Here is a 17,611-nt window from a genome sequence, read left to right as displayed (position 1 = left end):
CCATGACGTGCCAGAACATTTATTGCTGCTTGCAGTGGAAATTGTTCTTTTTCTTGTTTGTGACTGTCAGGAGGACTGTCACAGGAGTCATGAAGAAGTAAAAATAGTTAAAAGATCCGCTGTATGTAGGGCAAGTATTTCAAGGCTCTGAATCTGATACTTTCGGGGGTCAATTTCTAAAACAGCAGAGATAGTTGAGACTGTGACATCAGAAACTCTGAGGTTCACCCGTCACTAAATTGTGCAGGGGAACCGTGATGGATCAAAACTCCCAGCAGTTTCCTGTGAATATCCCACTTATGTGGAACTCTGAAAGGCCCCTTTGAAGTATATTGCTTGTGCGCCCACATAAAATCAGAAAGTGTAAGGTTTGGGTAGTTTTGTTTGCCAAAATATCTCTCAAATGGGCTCTCCGAAGGTTAAGACTGCCACGTTGGACACCTAATCTCTGCCACCCTCATGTTATCTTTAAAAGGGGCAGATTTAACATCACCAAAACACAAAATTAGCACCAAGAATTATACCTTTTACACAAGCCTCCACAGTGTAGTTGATTTTCCAGTGGTAGCGGTGCCAAAGCAAGCAAGGCCTGCCTCGTGGGTGCTACTCTATTGAAGTGACATAACATATAACACAAATCCCAACACAATCAATGCAAGTCAACGTCCTGGCAGATATGTTGCTTTTTTAAAGTGTGTTTTGGCAACGAATTAATAAACATACCATTCAAAATTACAAGCCATATTGAAACCCGGATGTCACTAGAACAAATGGTTGACATAATGCGATATCACATAACATAAAATCACATAACATGATGGAAAACAATCTTTACGCTAGGGTTATGAATTGAGAAGCCTGGGGAATTGTAATTAAGAACTTTTCCAGAAACTACAAAGCAAAGACGATGAAAGGAACGCAGTACAAATTCGCAAGTCCATTTTCTTAGCTGAAAGTTGAAGGGTCTCTTAGAATTAAGTGCTGAGGGAGAACGCTGTATATAGGGTAGGCTACAGCCAGCCACACTGGCCTTTAGTCAGCTTTAGTTTAAATGGGCACCTGCTAGGTTTCTAACAGCTGACCCTCAGCTGGCTCAACCTTCTAGACTTATGAGCGACCAACATCTGCCAAAGGATCCTCGCCCCACATCTTTTCCCCGATAGGAGCCACTCCTGAGAAAGAGAAACTCTCACCTGGGGAGGGGGTGGGAGGAACAGGGTACAATGGAGACAAACAGAATTTTATTTTTTTAAGCGTTCCTGCTGCCCTCCAGCATCGCGTCGCTCTCTTCTGCTCCTCTTCCCTGCAGGCAGGCACAGGCTCCCAGCCTGCCCTGTGGCCAATCCTGAAGCTGCTCTCATGCAAGAGCAGCTTCAGGATTGGCCTGAGCTCCGATGATTTGCACTCCAGGACAGACTGGGAGTCTGTGCCTGCTCTCTCTCCAAACCAGCAATGCAGGTGGGTTGGAGAGAGCTTCACTGCGCATGTGAGTTTGACCGGCATGAGACAGCCGGCCAAACCTACATGTGCAGTGAAGACGGTCCAAAACACTCCCCCTTTAGCCTCTCACCAGACTGGCCACGCCCTTAAGCCGCGGCACAAGCGAAATAAAATGAATGATAATAATATGGGTTTTAAACCTGCTTTATTACCATTTTTTTCCTCTCATTTTTTAAAGTGATGGCGGGGGGGGGGACACTCTTCTGCCGCGGCGGAGCAGCCGCCCCTGCTCTTTCTGCTTCCTCCAAAGGTCTTAATAAAAGTGAACCTGAGTACTCAGCTAGATGTCTTCATTTTCCTTACAATATTGGTGACAAACGCCGAACCATGGGGCAGGCAAACTCATTTGAGCAACTCAGCCTTTCTTTCAAGTCTGAAATATTCCACTACCTTACTGCTAGCATATTCTTCTGTGTCCTAGAAGCTATAGAAATGATGTCTCAAAGGAACGTTGCTACTGAAGCTGTTCATTTTGTGCCTGTCTATGTTTTGCATGAAATCAGCCAATAGCTGATTGCAGTGTGGTACATCAGGCTTGCACAGGCCAGCTCCATGCAGCATTAAGACATGCGGGTCAGAAATGTGCCCGATTTCAGCACCGAAACTAACACTGTTGAAGCCTGGATGTTCTTCTCAGGCAGCATGGGCTCCAAGTGTGTGCGCTTTAAGGGCAGTTGTCATTACTTAAGTCTAGAAGCATTTTTAACGCCAGGCTTTTTTATTGAGAACCATGAGAAGATAATGCAGACCAATCTGCGCTAGTTTTCTTTTGCTGTGTGTGTGTGTGTGTGTTACAGTGTGCCTCGGTAACAGACACAGTAACTGTAATAAAAACGATTATTGGCAAAGCCAATAATTCTAGTCTTTGTGACCAATTGGCTTTGCCAATGCTGCTTGTGAATCCCTAAAAGCTTAGATATACAAAAATGTTAATCTTTTAATGCCCGCTCAGCACATTTATTTTACTACATATATATTAAAATTAAAAAACAACTGATAGAATTTATATCAAATCAATGGAAGCATACTGGCTGAGTAAAGTTCTTCTTTCATGCCAACCTTGGTTTAAATCCTTTAATTGGTTTGTGATGTAGGTGTGAGCAAAAGTTCCTATGTAAGCAAAGCACATCTTTTTTATAAACGCCTAACTTTTTCCCCTGTTGACATCGGCACAAAAATTGGCATCGCAGACATTAGCTGACAACATTAAGCGATTGTTAGATTTGGTGCAGGTTTGTGATTTTATTTATTTTTTTTAAATATATTTTTATTGCAGGAATCAGTAAATCATTACAGTAGCGACCAGCATTGTATCAGAAGCAATATTAACAGTATAAAGCCCTCTGGCCCCCCACCGCACAGTTCGAACACAACTAACGGCCCACTACCCTCGGGTCGGGCGACGAAATGCAATGGGGGTCAGTTGGATGTTGGAGCTGGTCCGGATAATGCACTGTCCGTCATCTGCTTTTCCAAACAAGTCTAAAACCCCCCAAAATAAATCCCTCCCTCCAAAATGTCTACTAACTAAGAAACCCCCCCCCCCCCCACCACCAGCGCCAGGGAGATAACAACCAAGGATTCTGCTGTTGGACCCACGGGGAAGACAATAGGACTGTCAATGCTAACGTTCAACGGGACTCGGCGTGAGTCGCTTCTTCGCTTTCAGAGTCGCTGGGGGCACAATAATCCCTAAGGGCCTGCACTAACATTTCCCATTCCAACGCGGCTTCCTGCGCCTTCTCATTGCCCTGTCTCCAAGCCAGCTGATATCTCAACGCGCTCTCTCCCGCTGCCCACTTCAAAAGCTCACTGTGCCATCTGCCGCCTGCCGGACCAGCCCGTGCCTTCCAATTCCTGGTCACCTCTCGCTTAGCAAGGAGGAGCCCTAGGTCGATAAATTTACTAGAGATGTTATTTCTGGGGGTATGGGGAAACCAGTGCAGGAGCCCCACCGCTGCATCCATCGACAAGAGTCTCCCTGTCACCTCTTCCAGGGTCGTCGCTACCTCCTGCCAGTAGGACGTCAGTCCTGGACAGGCCCACAACATGTGTAGGAGATCCGCCTCCTGAGCCGGGCATCTGGGGCATTCCGCCGAAGCCGTGGCAAAATAACGCCTGATTTTCATCGGGGTCAGGTACGCTCTATGGAGAACATAATAGTGGACCAGTTGGAAACGGGCGTTACGTGTGCCCTTCCAGGCTCGCCTCACCAACTGGGACCAGGTCGCCTCCGGTATCTCCCTACCAATGTCCTCCTCCCAGCGAGCCTTCAAAGTGGTGAGAGGAGCCAATCCCTCGGAAATCAACCTGCCGTAAAGGCAAGTGACCGCCTTCACCGCGCCTGCCGACATCATTACGTACTGGCACACCTGCGATAAATGGGGTTCCTCCTGCCCGGTCTTCCAGTATGCCTGGATCGCTCGCGCAATGGCCGAGTGCAGCAGAAAGTCACCCCGGGAGATCCCGAAGCGGTCAATGAGATCTTGAAAGGACAAGAGCGCCCCGTCCTCATATAGATCACCAACGAGCTGTAAACCGGAATCCTCCCAGGCCGCCAAACGTGACCAATCCCCTCCGTGGGGGAGGGCCGTCAGCATCCCCAACGGTATTTCAGGAGCGTATGGCGTTCGCAGGTGGCCTCGGGCGTGAGCTCGATTCCAACACAGGCGGACAGTCCGCTCCTCCATCGACAAGTCCCGCAGGACTAAACGTTGTCGCAGCGCTATAAAGGAGAGAACATGCCTGGCCATTCCCGTCCCCCTTCTGTCTTCCGGGCCCCGGAACTCCCTGGCAATCTCCTGGGTGAAGGTTTGGAGCTGCGCCGCCAGATAATATTTCTCAAAGTCCGGCACAGCGAGCCCCCCCTCGTCCTTCGGCCTCATCAAGGTGTTAAGGGCCACCCGCCTTCGGCCCGTACCCCAGAGGAATCTGACCACCATGGAGCGTAACCGTCGAAACGTGGCTGGTGGGACCCAGATCGGCAAAGTCCGGAAGTAATATAATAACCGGGGAAGTGCCACCATTTTGAGCAGAGCGATACGTCCCGCCACCGAGAGCGGCAGCGTGGCCCAGAAGTCCATGCAACCTCGCAGTGCCCGAATGCAGCGGGCAATGTTCCCATCTAGGAGGTCGGGTTGGTCGTGGTAAACGAATACCCCAAGGTACTTAAAGCAGTCGGGCTCCCACCTAATCTCTCTATTTAGCGCAGGGGCGGGGGTGCCTCTGCGCATCGGAAAGAGACAGGTCTTAGACCAATTTACTCGGAGGCCCGAAACCACTCCGAACTCCGTGAGCGCCAACTCCGCTCCGCGTAAAGCGTCGATCGGGTCCTCCAGGAAGAGCAACAGGTCGTCCGCATATAGCGAGACATAATGTGGGCCCGCCGATGTCCACAAGCCCGTATAGTGACCACCCGAGCGAAGGTGCAGCGCCAGTGGCTCCGCCGCCAGCGCAAAGAGGAGTGGGGACAACGAGCATCCTTGCCGCGTACCTCGTTCCACCGGGTATCGCGATGAAATCAATGGGCCCGCTCGGACCCTGGCCGAAGCAGAGGCATAGAGAACCGCGGTCCATCTAACAAATCCCTCCCCGAGGCCGAATCTCCGTAACACCGTACTGAGATAGTCCCACTCCAGGCTATCGAAAGCCTTCTCCAGGTCCACCGATAAGACCACCGGGGACGGGGCATCCACAAGTGGTTCCCCCAGCAAACGGAACAACCTACGAATATTCATAGTCGTGTTCCGCCGTGGGATGAAACCGGCCTGGTCTTCATGCACCAGGGAGCTCATGTGTCCCAGCAGCCTCGAGGCCAAGATGCTGCTTAGTATTTTATAGTCTACTGTCAACATCGACAGGGGACGGTATGATCCCGGGTCGGACGAGTCTCGGCCCGGCTTGAGAAGAGGAACCACCAACGCCTCACACATCGAGCTCGGGAGTCGCCCCAGCCTCTTCGCCTCCCTGTAGACCACCAATAGTCGCGGGGCTAGGAGGTCAGCGTACGCTGCGTAAAACTCCACTGGTAGGCCATCTAGGCCCGGGGTCTTGTTTCTCGCCATCCGTTTAATGGCCCCGCGGATCTCCCCCAATTCGATGTCGGACCCCAAGGCTTTCGCCACTTCCTGCTCCACGGTGCGGAGCTCCAGTGGGCGAAGATAATCGTCAAGCCGGTCTGGGTCACGTGCGGAGCGACTGCGGTACAAACATTCATAATAATGCCGGAAGCAACTAAGAATCTCCGGTTGGGTGCATACTACAGTTCCGTCTGCCCCACGCATATTAGTCGTCGTTTGGGACTGGCGCGTAGGGTTAGCCAGCCACGCCAACAACGCACTCGACCTGTCTCCTTCAGCGATAGACCGGACCGTATAGGCCTTATAATCAAAACAGCGGAGCCGTTCGACCTCTGCTGCCACCCGTTCCCTCGCCTCCGCCGTTCGTGTTTGCAATTCCGGGTGTCCGGGACGGCGAACCTCAAGCTCGCGGAGTTCCCGGTCCGCTGTGTCCAAGTCAGCCAGAATGACGCGCCTCATGCCCACCTTCTTAGAGATACAGTAACCCCTCACCACTACCTTAAAAGCGTCCCATTCCAACGCCCTAGTACTCGCGGAGCCGCCGTTGGACGCAAAATAATCCGATATTCTCTCTCCCAGGTCTGCTTTGAAGACACTGTCCTCGAGGATCTCGGGCCGTAATTTCCAGGTGGGCACCGCCGGCGCCCCAGGAAACCAGCGAAGATCCAGTAGGAGGGGGTTATGGTCCGAGATGGTCCTAGATAAGTACTCCGAGCGGACCGCCGCCGAAACCAGTTCGGGTGATCCAAGAAAGCCATCGAGTCTGACATGCAACTCCTGGAGTCTCGAGAAATATGAATAATCCCTAGATGCGGAGTGATGCGCCCTCCAAATGTCCGTCAACCCCCAGCGGGTCTGCCAATCTTGTCGACCCTTAGCCGTGCGACGGACTGGGGAATCGGGAAGCGGTGGATGCGAGCGGTCCATGTCCACATCAACTATGGAGTTAAAGTCTCCCCCAAGCAGGAGGGGCCCGGCAAAGAAGTCAGCCAACGAGCCCGATAACCTGGAAAGGAAGGCAGTCTGGTCCACATTAGGAGCGTACACACAGCAAACGTTCAGGTTCCTCCCCCCTAATGTGCCCGAGATGGCCACGAAACGCCCCTCTGGATCCAACTCTGTTCTCGTGACTTGGAAGGGGACCCCTGCCCTGATCCAAATTAGCGCCCCCCTGGCATAAGCGGAGTACGACGTGGAAAAGACCTGCCCCCACCATCTACGCTGCAGCGCCGCCCCTTCCGCCTTGTTCAGATGGGTTTCCTGTAGCAGCGCCATTTGCACTCCCCTACGCACTAAGTAAGCGTGGACCTTATGGCGTCTGGACATAGTGTGAAGCCCCCTTACATTCCATGTAACACATTTCAAGTTAGCAACATCAGCCATTGTCCCAGATTGTTCTCGCACAGTTCCCCCATCCGGGTCTCCACAAAGAAAAGACATCCTTCCTCCTAGCACTGGTGGCGGCCATTTTCCCCAACAAAAACCAAACAACCCAAAAACCCATCAAACCCCCAACCACCCACCCCAGAACAGGACCCAAACGGCACCATCTAGATCCCATCCAAACCTCGTCTGTCAACAACCCAAGAATCCCCTTTAATCCTACGGTCGCCACCGTAGGAAGGCCTTATGGGCCAGGTGCGGGCTGGGCGGAGGCAGTGGGCCCTCGTCGCCCGGGTCACCAGGACTATAACAAGCCCCAACCTGTACCGAAATCTTCCGGGGCAAAAGCAGAGGCCCCCCAACCCTCTCCTCCCCATTGTTAGCAATAAAGGACGGCAACCGCCTCCCCCCTGCCGGGCCCCCTCCCAAAACAAATCAGTATACCCCGTTACCCCTGTCCATCCAATAGGTCCTCCACCGATTTCGGTGTGATCACCGGTGTATGGGCGCTATCGGCCACTGAGTCCTCCGAGTCCGATGGTGCTCCCTCATCACCCAGGTTGTCTTCCTCCTCGATGGATTCATTCCGTGCTCCCGACAACTCCGACAATACTTCCAGCACTCCCCTCCGCTCCGATGATGTCTCCGCAGTTGAGGGCCCTCCTGTGCGGCCGCGGCGATTCCTGACCCTCTTGGATCGCCGTCTTTGTTCCGGCTCATCTGCCTGTTGGGACGAGGAGCCAAAGCCATCTTTCCCTGACCCGTAGAGCTCAAGCCAGTTACAGACAACCTCCGGAGTGTCGAAGAACTGGGTCTTGTCGTCGACAATGATGCGGAGCCTTGCAGGGTACAGGAGTGAATACTGAATGCCCTCGCTCCTGAGCTCGCGCTTAACCGCCAGGAAGGAGAACCGCTTGCGCTGAGTCTCGTAGGTGTAATCCGGAAAGATGTTCACCTGGCTGTTCGCTACTTTAAACGGGCCATTGTGCCTGGCGGCATTGAGGATTAAGTCCCTGTCCCGAAAATGCAGCAGCCGCGCCACTACCGGTCTCGGGGTGCGTCCCTGCTGTGGTGGTCGTGCTGGGACTCTGTGGGCCCGTTCTAGTGTGTAGAAGGAGGACAGCCCTTCCGGGACCACCGTGTCTCGGAGCCAGGTCTCCAAGTACCCCACCATGTCATCATCCTCGATCTTTTCCGGCAGGCCCACCACTCGGATGTTGTTCCTCCTGTTGCGGCCTTCCGCGTCCTCCGCCCTCCGTTCCAGGGTCGCAATTCGGGATAGGGCGTCCTTCATCGTCGCAGCCAAGGTGCGCTGCGCCGGCTCCAAGGTTTCCACCTTGCTCTCCACCTCCTTGACCCGGTCTGAAAGTTTGCCATGATCTGCCCTGAGGAGGCCCAGGCTCGTCGCCACTTGAGCAATGTCCTGCTGGAGGGCCGATCTCGTGGTCGCTATCGCCTCCAGGACACGGTCGAACTGTTGCTGCATCTGCGCGCCATCAGAACTTTTCGGGTCTCTCTGCTCCTCCTTGTCCTGGGCTTCAGTGTCCGAGGCGGTCTGGTTGGATCCCTTGGCCCCTCTAGGTTTCCCCATGCTCCCAGGGGCACTCCGTGAAAGTCCCGGACTAGGCGGCTCCGCGTGCAGGAATCGATCACGACCTTCCCGGGTGCTTGTCCTCAATTCGAGTATGGGCGACCTCCTTCTCCAGAGCCCGTGGAGATTCCGCCGCTTCGGCTCACGCCACCGCCACGGCGTCCGGGGGCACCGATGAGGGGGCGGAGACAGCCGTCGCCGAGTCGGGCAGACCCGCTTCTCCACTACAGCCCCGGGGTGAGGGCCACCAACTCCCTCGGATGATTTGCGGCGCCAGAGTGTCGCGCCTCCCATGTAGGTGGACTGGTCAGGAAGACGTAGCTAGTTGCGGAGTCGCGAGGCGAGCCACCGCTCGGCTCGCAGGGCGTCCGCTCTCGGTGCCCTCCACTGCGTGGGCACCCACCCGGCCGTCCAACCGAGTACAAATCCGTTGCAAAAAAGGTCTAAGCCAATAAATGTCTCACGCCCAGAAGAGCCGGGGATGGTGAAGCCAGGCGCCAGTCGCTGCCCACGGCACTTCTCCGAGTCAACAGGTCCCCACAGGGGGACAAAGGAGACCGGGCGCCATGTTGGGTCGCATTCCGCAACTCCGCAAACTTCGGTCTAAGTCCGGAGCAATTCTTGTCCGATCTCCGTCAGGGGCCTCGGCAGGTTACCGTCGGCATATTCAACAGAATGCGGGGTTTGGGGTGTCCCGCAGCCTCCAATTTTCAGGATAATCCCGGGCTCAGTCCCGGAGCCGAGCTCTCAGGCGACCATCGCCATCGGCGCCCAAGCCACGCCCCCTTGGTGCAGGTTTGTGATGTATGTAAATTAGTGGACAACGAAAACTGAGAAACCACATTAGAGGAAACCAAATCATGGAAAAAATTTTGAGGGAAAATATCATTTCACGGAAATACAAATAAATCGAAAATCAAAGGCAAAATTTTAAAGGAAAGATTATTTTAAGGAAAAATCCAAGTAAAGATGGCAGCAGTAAGAGGGATTGTGGATTTAGGGGTGATTAGATGTAGGGGTCAGGGAATGGGGGGAGTTCAGTCATAGAAAGGGATTTTTAGAGTCCAGGGATGGGTGAAGTTTAGGGTGGTGAGGGTTTTTTAGGGTTCATGGATGAGTGGAGTTTAGGAGTGGTGAGGAGTTTCTGGGGTTCAGGATGGTTGGAGTTTAGGGCTAGTAAAGGGTTCACTTGCTTCAGTGATGGGTAGAAGTTAGGGTTGGGGAAGGATTGTTAGGGTTCAGGAATGGGTGGAGTTTAGGAGTGATAAGGGTTTTATGGTTCAGGGATGGTAGAGGTTATGGGCCATAAGTGTTTTAGAGTTCAGAAATGGGTGGATTTTAGGGTGGTGAGGGGTTTTAAGGGTTCATCTATGGGTGGAGTTTCAGGGTGGTATTGAGTTTTTAGGGGTCAGTTATAAGTTGTGTTTAGGGTGATGAGGCTTTTTGTAGGTTTCATGGGTTTGTGTAGTTTAGGCATATAAAGGGAGTTTTAGGGTGCAAGGATGGGTGTAGTTTAGGTGCAGTGAGGTGTTTTAGTATTCAATGATCAGGCAAAGTTTAGATTTATTAAGGACCTTTTTAAGATTCAGGAATAGATGGACTTTAGGGGTCATGGATGGATGCGGTTTAAGTGTGTTAAGGGCTTTTTAGGGGGTCAGGGATGGATAGTGTTTCGGTGTGGTGAGGTGGCGAGGGATCAGCAAATTAAAAGTATATTAAGTAATTGATAATCTAAAATATATAAATCTGATAAAATGATTACACGCACTGAAATAAATACCTTGTGAAAGTACGACCTGCAGCCATTTTATTTACACCTCAAAACTAAGCATATAAGAAACAATTGAGAAAAATATAACATTTTTTAATTTGTTTCTACGAAATGATAAATATATTCATCCTACAAATTTCCTTTAAACAGTTTAGATTAAATGGTTTCTCTGTAATAGTACTAATCAAACATGTTTTTCTATGAAAAGTGGATGTGAACCATCACTATACAGTAGCGATTGACATATGTTTAAAAAACAATGAATTGCTTTAGTTACCGCTTTTTCAAAGCCAGGTACTTTTGTTTAAAGGTTGTGTGAGAAATTGGGTCATTGGTTCAGGGGGTAAAACCCTACTCAAGTTACAGCGATAATGCTTGTGAGGGTGAACCATAATAAGTCACTACATTAACCTGTGCTTAACCCTCTGGTAGTTTGGCATAAAAGCAGTTAGGCTTAATGTAGAGGAAATGTGTAAAGCATTTATGCAGCATTGAAACAGCAACAAAAGTGAAAAAACAGCACACGCACAATCCCGCACCAATTTGGAAAAATAGAGTACAATTTAATGGTATTGCACCGTTACAACGCAACTTTTACAACGCACTACCATTACATCGCAACTTTTACAACGCAAATACCATTACAATGCATGCCATTACAACGCATGTCATTACATAGCAGATACTATTACAACGCATGCCATTACATCGTAAGTATAGGTAAGTATATTATTTTTATTTTATTTTATTTTACATTATTTTATTAATTTAATTAATATTAAAAATAAATTAAAATATTAATTTATGTATTTTAATAAAATTAATTATATATAATAATTTAAGTAAATATGGGGTATTTTTAGGTTTTAGGGCTGGGTTTGGTTTTTGGGGTACAGGGGTATTTTTAGGTTTTAGGGCTGGGTTTGGTTTTTGGTGTACAGGGGTATTTTTAGGTTTTAGGGCTGGGTTTGGTTTTTGGGGTACAGGGGTATTTTTAGGTTTTAGGGCTGGGTTTGGTTTTTGGGGTACAAGGGTATTTTTAGGTTTTAGGGCTGGGTTTGGTTTTTGGGGTACAGGGGTATTTTTAGGTTTTAGGGCTGGGTTTGGTTTTTGGGGTACAGGGGTATTTTTAGGTTTTAGGGCTGGGTTTGGTTTTTGGGGTACAGGGGTATTTTTAGGTATTAGGGCTGGGTTTGGTTTTTGGGGTACAGGAGTATTTTTAGGTTTTAGGGTTGGGTTTGGTTTTTGGGGTACAGGGGTATTTTTGGGTTTTAGGGCTGGGTTTGGTTTTTGGGGTACAGGGGTATTTTTAGGTTTTAGGGCTGGGTTTGGTTTTTGGGGTACAGGGGTATTTTTAGGTTTTAGGGCTGGGTTTGGTTTTTGGGGTACAGGGGTATTTTTAGGTATTAGGGTTGGGTTTGGTTTTTGGGGTACAGGGGTATTTTTAGTTTTTAGGGCTGGGTTTGGTTTTTAGGGTACAGGGGTATTTTTAGGTTTTAGGGCTGGGTTTGGATTTTGGGGTACAGGGGTATTTTTAGGTTTTAGGGCTGGGTTTGGTTTTTGGGGTACAGGGGTATTACGACTTTAAATAAATTAAATTAATTATATTAAATTAATTAATTTTAAATAAATTAATTACAATACTTAAATTAAATTAATTCTTTTTTTTAATTAAATTTATTAAAATTAAATAATATTATTTACAATTTTAAAATTAATTAAATTAACTTTATTACATTTTTAAAAAAAAGATATACTTACCTATACTTACGATGTAATGGCATGCGTTGTAATAGTATCTGCTATGTAATGACATGCGTTGTAATGGCATGCATTGTAATGGTACCTGCGTTGTAAAAACTGCGTTGTAACGGTCTGCGTTGTAAAATAACGCGTTGTAACGACATAGATCCCAATTTAATATATTATTTGACACAAAAACAACAAAAATCCAATAATTAGAATGAGAGATATGAACTTTTCAATATTTAAGAAAGATATAGTACCTAAAAGCACAAAGTGTCATTTGTGGTTATCTGGTCTTCGGAGACCAGGTGAAAGACATAAGTTCAGGGTGACCGGGATGGAGCATGTGCTGGCTACAGGGACTAGATTAGTCCAGCTGAAAAAGTTTCCTTCTAAAGTCCAATGTGAAGAGTTCAGTTCATGGTGGAGAGCGAGCGTCGTAGATGAGCATCACTGTAGCATGAAGATCCTGTCTGTCATCGTGCATGGTTGTTGATAGAGATTGGCTCTCACTGTGGGCTGTCGATGCTGTAGCCTAAAGTGCAGATCTCATGTTGGTGGTTGCCACTGATGGTCACTGTAGCACAAAGAGTCAGATTCACCAAAGCTTAGCATTGTCAATAGGGTGGCAAGATCGAGGAGTGAACGGGCCTCGTTGCAGTCGTGAAAAGCCCAAAACTCCAGGATTTCTCCTTTTTTTTAATCAGAGGAGTTTACTCTGATGCCAGCCACGTGCCCAGGACAAGAGGAGGAACTTGTTGGAGAACAGGGACTCACTCTTGCAGAGGCTAGCAGGGCTCAGGCAGCTCCAGGTGCAGGTCCAGGCATCAGGTGAGCTGGGCAGATAGAGGGGGGCTCTGGAGCTTGTTTTGCCCCTGTAACTCAGAACAGGAGGCCAGTCAGCTGACCCTTGGAGTCACTCGGCCTGGGATGATTGGAGCAGGTCCAGTCTTACTTCTCAGCAAGCAACGCAGGACTCAAGCAGCATGGTTAGCGAGAGAACCAAGTCTAACACATAGTTTTCCCATTTTGGCACTGGGCTCTGAATCCTCTTTATTTTCTGAAAAATCCCCACAGAGTAGATTTTCATTCTACAGGAGTAAAGACTTGAGTTGACTGATGCTGGCATAAAATCCCCAAACTCTTACTCCAATAGGCTCAAAAGTGTGTTCCTTTCTGCCTGATCACTCGTAGCTGAATTGAGATTTTGAACAGCTCATGACCAGGTTCAAGTCCTACATCTGACATTCATTGATCATTAAGTAGTACTTTTGCACGTTGTTTTTTCTGGGCTGCTGTCACATTAAAAGCCAGTGGAAAGCTTTGGACTAAGAGGTGTTGGGGAAGGGGGGTGAAAAATAGACTTCCACAGAGCAGGCCAAACACGACAAGATTATAAACCATTCCTTAAGATAAAACGGTAGGTTCAGCACCATCTGCTGGGATCAAGAGCTCATATCTAGGTAATATTTGTGCATCTTATTAGCCTCCATTCCACTTTTATCCTTTATTAAGAGAAGAACTCGGAAGCTGTGTAATAAATTTGTTGAATTATGGTTGTTACCACCACATGAAGGTGGTCTGTTGATTCACGCTGGCACTACATGGTGGCCTTCAGATGCCTACAGCCATTGGGAGAGGATGTAGCCTTATGGCTAGAGTGGTCGATGTTGAAGCTGGGGAACACCGGCGTAGCTAGGGGGGGGGCAGTCCTCCCCAGGTGGCACTATTATGGGGGCGGCAGCCGCACAGCACTGTGGGGAGGACGGCTAGAATGGCCACCCTCGAAGCTGGGGAAGCAGGTTGCGATCCTCGGCAGAGACACTTAACATCTTGTGATTCTGGGCAAATCACTTAAGCTCCCTGTGAATATAAACATGATGTGTCAGTCTGTTTGTAATGCAACTGGTCTGGTGCTCATGTAAGGCGCGCTCACACCTTCCGGTCGAGTTCGCGCTATATTAAACTAAAAATAAATTAAAGAATGGATAGTAGTGGAAGTGAACCGCTTCTATTCCAATCGGGAAATACAATTAACTGCATTCCTCCAGAATAGTACACTTTCTTATTGTTGGCTCCCATGCATGAAAATGTTAAACACCTGTATGAGGCTTAAAGTGTCATTACCGCCTGTAATTTAAAGAAGTGTCTAATTCCCAGAGGGAAGTAACCAGACTGGTGCATAGAACATGCATGCATTGGCAACGCTGGATTTAATAAGAAGTCTTTACCAGAAAAGAAAACGTTTTGTATGAATCGTGCAAGACAATATACTTACTGCAAAAAAATTATTTTGTAAACTCAATAAATTGTAAAGAGTGATGAATAGTTTTCAAAGGCATAAAAACACTGCAAATGACTGAAATTCTTGAAGTCACGGAAGGGGGCTTTGTAGGGCTGATAGATTAAAGTGAAAGCCACGTTTGCTGCTTGTCAACATTATAAAGCAATATGATGGAGGGTACGAAACGAATGTCAGTACCTGTGTAATTCCAAATAGGTAGCTGTCCAAATACAAAAATTACTTTTGAAATTAGCTCTAATGCCACTTTAATTACCAATTTAAGCAAGCACTTTGAAGCCAGGCAGGTCGACGATTAGAGGGACGTTGAAAGCTAATCGGTGTTGCACCCCCTAGAGAAGAGCCATCAAGATTAACGAGAAGCATTTAGTAATAATTGTGATGTGGAGTCCCGCGCAGGGCCCTGGTGCACTGCTCCTGCTGCACCAACGATAGTGACATCCCACCACGACTTTGTTTCGTTTAGTGCTTAGCTAAATAAATATTGCTATAAGCTGAGGTGGACTGATGCACATCCAATCCTGTAATTATAGACTTTTGAACTCATAATAACTCCGTCAGTGACCCGACTGCAGCCGTGTAAGTGGCTGTGAGCGGCCTCCGCCTTTCGGCTCTCACGTGGCCGCTGTATCCTCAAGTTAGCGCATCACCTGTCATAGGTTAAGCTTAAATACCAGGAACTTTACACAGACTGCAGGCGGATGTACTTTCTGCAGGGAACATTATATGTAGTAGTCATGCGCATAACTGTAATGAATGATAGCTTTATCTCACACATGTAGAAATAAATAAATACTTATGTATGTAAAATACACAATGTGGGATAAAAATGTAAAGGTGCGAGGCAGAGTCCTCGGAAGAAAAAAAAACATTGCCTCTGGTAGTGAGGAAGTTTAAGGCAACATTATGCCTGGCTACCCGATCACTCTGGGGCCTTGGAGTTCACATAGCGCCGTGACAGGAGAGCTTCTGGACAGCGTATTGATGGCATGCAAGCCCGTGCTTAGAGAAGGCTTAGTACGTTTGCATGCAAGCGAACACTAGATCTCAAATACACACTCCCATAATGAATGGTTCGTCAACATGTGTAGGAGTTTTTCTTATTTACATATTTAAGACAATAATTTTCGCTTTCTCCAGGCCTTTTCCCATAGTAGACTAAAAGGAGCTAAATTAGCAGAGTGTTCTCACTGGCCCGTGGCAGTCTTTATAATTTATTTGGGGACAGTAGTGTGAGTGTCCCCAAATAAATTATAAATGCACCTGCATTGGGCTACCAGTGCCGCGCGGCCCCCGACACTAGTAACGTGCTGTAAATTATGTATTTGAAGTGCAAGCACACCTGCTTGCAAAATGCTGCAGTGCACACACCACCAAGCATAATGGTGGTGGTGCGGTGAGTTACGTACTATTTTGTGAGTCCCAGGACCGTCAATCTTGTAGCGTGCGTAAGCACTACCAATGACGGCCCTGGGCATCATTTTTGGCCAGCCTCCACGCTGCGCTGAAAATGATGCAGTGACACACGTCACCACTATGCGCTCTCGTCATGAGTGGAGTCGAGCCTGGGGGGGGGCTGGGCGATTTGCAGCAGGACAACCCTTACCATAGAAGCCCTGCCACCACTGTGGAGCCTACACACGACGGACGAGAGCCAGAGGTAAGAGCTAAAAACGGGAGGAAAGGATTATGAGTGCAACGCTTCTAGTTAATGTAAAATTTTCGGTTGGTGAGTGGGGAGGGTATCTCCGACTGTGACTTAAGTGATTGTATATATATATATATATATATATATATATATATATATATATATATATATATATATACACATATATATATATATATATATAGATATATATATAGATATATATATATATATATATATGCACCAAACAATTTCCACCACTTCCGACGTGCGGCGAGGAAGGAACACAGACCACCACAGCGAGTCAGGCAAGAAGCAGATTTATTTGCGTTTCTTTTCCAGCCTGCAACAATATATATATATATACAAGTCAATAAAGTTTTGCTTAAAAAAAGGGAGGAAAGGATCTTTGGTGAGCCTCCTCATTTCGGAGTTTAGAACTGCCCCTGAACATTACCCCACAAGTGTTCTTTTCACAGGGCTCCAATCCCAACTACCTCCGACCAAGGGCCTCTAGTTTCAGCAGCAGTGATATCTGAATCCATTTTTGTTCTATATTAAAGGAAAGTTATAGAAATAAACCAAAGATTCTGTGATTGAAATGCAGTTGGCCAATTACCATCACAGATGAGGCCGGGAGTAAGGTTTGATTGAGTAAAGTATACATCCTGTAGGTTGGCAAACAAATTCCAGAGCAAACACTTACCCCCCTGACCCCCCCACCCTCGCTACCTGCCATGGGCGGCAATCTGAGGAATAGCCCCGGGCGCCAGAAGCTCTAGCAACTTCACTGCTGGGGAACAGGGTTCGAGTCTTGGTAGTGACGCTCATCATCCTGTGATTCTGGGCAAATCACTTAATCTTCCAGTGCCTAACAAAAATGAAACTGGTGCTATGTACATTCGCGCTATATTAAACTCTAAAAAAAAAAAAAAATCGGTATGAACTCAACATCATGATGCGTTTGATAGATATGTAGAGTCTGTAAAAATGCAGACCGTCTGCCAGGACTGAATACGGCCTTTCCGAGTAATTAGCTGTAATTGGCCCTCCAAATGTTCTTACAATGCCCCATGCCTCCCCCCCACCCCTGTCTTGTAACTGAGTTGACGAGGCTCCCCCTTCACATCAAAAGAAAAGCAGAAATATGCAAGGGGAGAAAGTGCCCCAAGAGAAATGCCTTATTTACCAAGCTACCTTCTTCTTCAAGGATGCTTTATTTTTTTTCCATGTTGTTCACTCCAGCTTCACTGGAATTATATCTGAGCTGCGCAACTATTCCATCCATCCTTGCTGAGAGTTAAAAAGAGCTCTTGTGCCGGATTCCGCCAGTTCATCAAGGTCGTCCCTGCTCTGGAGAATGAGCAGGCCTTGTGCGTCTAATGCGTCTCCCGCCTCCCCTGCCTCGCGCGCCCGGCCCGGCCAGCCGCCGAGAGGCGGGGATGGAGGGAGCGCGCGCCGCGAGGAGGAATGCAGATTGGAGAACACGGATTATTACCGGCAATGATCTAGGGCTGAGCAGAGAGCTGACAGGGCTGTTATTCATACTCCGGGAGAGCCCTGCGGGATTGAGAGGAGACGACAACAACTTGCT

At 48.3% G+C, this 17,611-nt stretch overlaps 1 protein-coding gene across 1 annotated transcript in view; it reads right to left on the bottom strand.

Moving 5' to 3' along the window:
- The window catches only part of LOC147732397 (neurotrimin-like), a 1,175,542-nt gene extending 1,158,211 nt beyond the window's left edge, over positions 1–17,331 (bottom strand). Inside the window, exon 1 of the mRNA XM_086956932.1 lies at positions 17,207–17,331. The gene's annotated coding sequence lies outside the window, so the exon portion shown is untranslated. The remainder of the gene's footprint in view (positions 1–17,206) is intronic.
- Positions 17,332–17,611: the final 280 nt, after the last annotated feature.

This window comes from Lissotriton vulgaris, chromosome 2_1 (genome assembly GCF_964263255.1).
Source record: "Lissotriton vulgaris chromosome 2_1, aLisVul1.2, whole genome shotgun sequence".
Lineage (NCBI taxonomy): Eukaryota > Metazoa > Chordata > Amphibia > Caudata > Salamandridae > Lissotriton > Lissotriton vulgaris.
This window is presented reverse-complemented; position numbering and strand designations above follow the sequence as displayed.